The sequence below is a fragment of the Myotis daubentonii genome, chromosome 8, assembly GCF_963259705.1.
Source record: "Myotis daubentonii chromosome 8, mMyoDau2.1, whole genome shotgun sequence".
NCBI lineage: Eukaryota > Metazoa > Chordata > Mammalia > Chiroptera > Vespertilionidae > Myotis > Myotis daubentonii.
Window position 1 is genome coordinate 15,512,081 of NC_081847.1, and position 2,268 is coordinate 15,514,348.

At 48.4% G+C, this 2,268-nt stretch overlaps 1 pseudogene; it reads right to left on the reverse strand.

The window, feature by feature from the left end:
• Positions 1-1,154: 1,154 nt before the first annotated feature.
• Positions 1,155-1,719, reverse strand: LOC132240088 (small ribosomal subunit protein eS8-like; annotated as a pseudogene).
• Between the last annotated feature and the right edge of the window lie 549 nt (positions 1,720-2,268).

Genomic DNA, 2,268 nt, shown 5'->3' on the forward strand with positions numbered 1-2,268 from the left:
TTCAAGTTTGGACAGCTCCCAAGTCTTTTTTGTGGACTTGGCCTTGGCATTTTTGAGGACCACAGTCCAATCTTTTAGAGAATATTTATGCACTGGCTTTGAATATGTATGCACTGGAGTGTCTAGGCAAACAACGAGTGCTTCTGGTCCCAGGTGACATGGCATAATCGCACGCCACTCCATCTCTCGGGGTGTGGCTGTGAAGCCTGGACACCCCTCCACCCCCTCCCGGGCCGCTGTCTGAGGACCCTGCAAGGAAAGCCCAGAAGACCACAGTGTAACGCGCCGAACTGGAGGCAACTGACCCTCATTCTTTGTCTCTGATCCTTCTTCCACTTGCCCCTGGGTGCAGGCACAGGTGCAGAAGTGCACGTCAGAGCACAGTCACTAAAGTCCCAGCCTTGTCGTGAGAAAACCCAAACGGGGAGCTCCCGGGAACTGGAAGACCCTGGGGTGGTGGGGAGAGAAGGGCTTGAGAGAGTGACACCCACTCAGGGGCTAAACACACTGAGACGCTGACAACGGTCCTGGACCAGCCAGCACAGGGGGCACACATGTGTGACGGGGCCACCAGCACTGCGGGGGGTTTTGTTTCTAGTTTTTTGTTTTCGGTTACAGACTTTAATGTTTTAGAGCAGCTTTAGCTTAAAGAAAGCTGAGCAGATAGTAGAGTGTTCCCATTTGTCCCCTTTCTGCCTGCATCCCACCATTCCTGTTATGACATCTTGAATTAGTGTGGTACATTGGTTACAAATAATGAGCTGATTTTGATACATTAGTATTCACTCAAATCTATAGTTCACATTGGGGTTCACTCTTGGTGTTATACATTCTGTGGGTTTGGACATGTATAATGACATGCACGCACCATTACACACACACGACCCTAAAACCCCAGTGGTCCTTTCATGCCCCCTTCCTCTCTGTCACCCCTGGCAACCACCGATCTCCTTACTGTCTCCACAGCTTTGCCTTTTCTGAGATGTCATGTGGCTGACGTCATACAGCGTGTAGCCTTTTCGGGTTGGTTTCCTTCACGTAGCAATATGCATCCAAGGCTCTCCCGTGCCTTTTTATGGCTTAACATATCATTTCTTCTTCTTTTTTAGAGCAATAAACACCATTATTACACAACCTAAATAGGAGGGAGGGATTTACTTGCATTTCCTCAGATAGAGCTTCAGCTCTTAGCCCTCTAGCGCGTGGCCATCGTCACGGCCACGGCGGCCTGGTCTGGAGCGAGGCCCTGCTGGAGCTGCTCCTCTAGAAGACAGCGGATTGTTGCATTTTCATTCTTTTCATCATATTTCTTCTAAATTTTCTTTGATTGTTTTTTGTTTAAAATATATTCTTCCTCTGGAGTCAGCTTGGACCCCCTCTTTGACCCAGGGCATGCCTCGTGGGACTCGCACCACTGGATGGATGTGTTGTCAATGCGATTCTTTACTGGGGTCTTGGTCCAGACCAGTTCATTGTTGGCTGCATGGTGAAGCACTCCAATACTCCTTGCTGTGCACGTGCAACACTCGGAGCCCCACGTCCAACCTCACGGCAGGCACCTCTTGTTACCTCCTCACACGTGGACTGTGTGTATGTGGCGGGGCCAAGCTCAGTGTTGGCAGCAGGGTGCCCCAGCCCATGTTTTTGCTTCCTGTGGTAGGGCTCTCTCTTGTGCCCAGTCTGGCGATGTTTGTGCCAGTTGTCCCAGGATCTGCTCATGGCTGAGACCTGGCTGGAAAGAGGGATGGCTAACTTAAAAAAAAATTATGAAGGAACTTTTTAAAAAATATTTTTATTGTTGACAGTATTTCAGATGTCCTTTATTTTCCTCCCTTTGCCCTCCTCCACCCAGCCCCTGCCCCACCCCAGGACCTCACTGCACTATTGTCTGAGTCCATGGGCTATGCATATATGCATATAAGTGCTTTGGTTAATCTCTTCCCACCCCTCCTTCCCCCTTTCTCAGTTCTTTTTATCACTGAATAATATCCCATCCTGTGGCTTGACTACCATCTGTTAATTCATTTACTGTTTGAAGGACATAGTAGTTGCTTCCAAATGTTGGCAATTATGAATAAAGATGCTGTAAACATTCATGTGCAGGGTTCTGTGTGGACATCAGTTTTCGTCTCATCTGGGCGAATGCCAAGGAGCACACATGCTGGGCCATGTACTAAGAGTATGGTTAGTTTTGGACGAAACTCCCTTCCAAGGCATCTGTACATCCCTATTTCCATTAGCAATTATGAGAATTCCTGTTGCTCTATA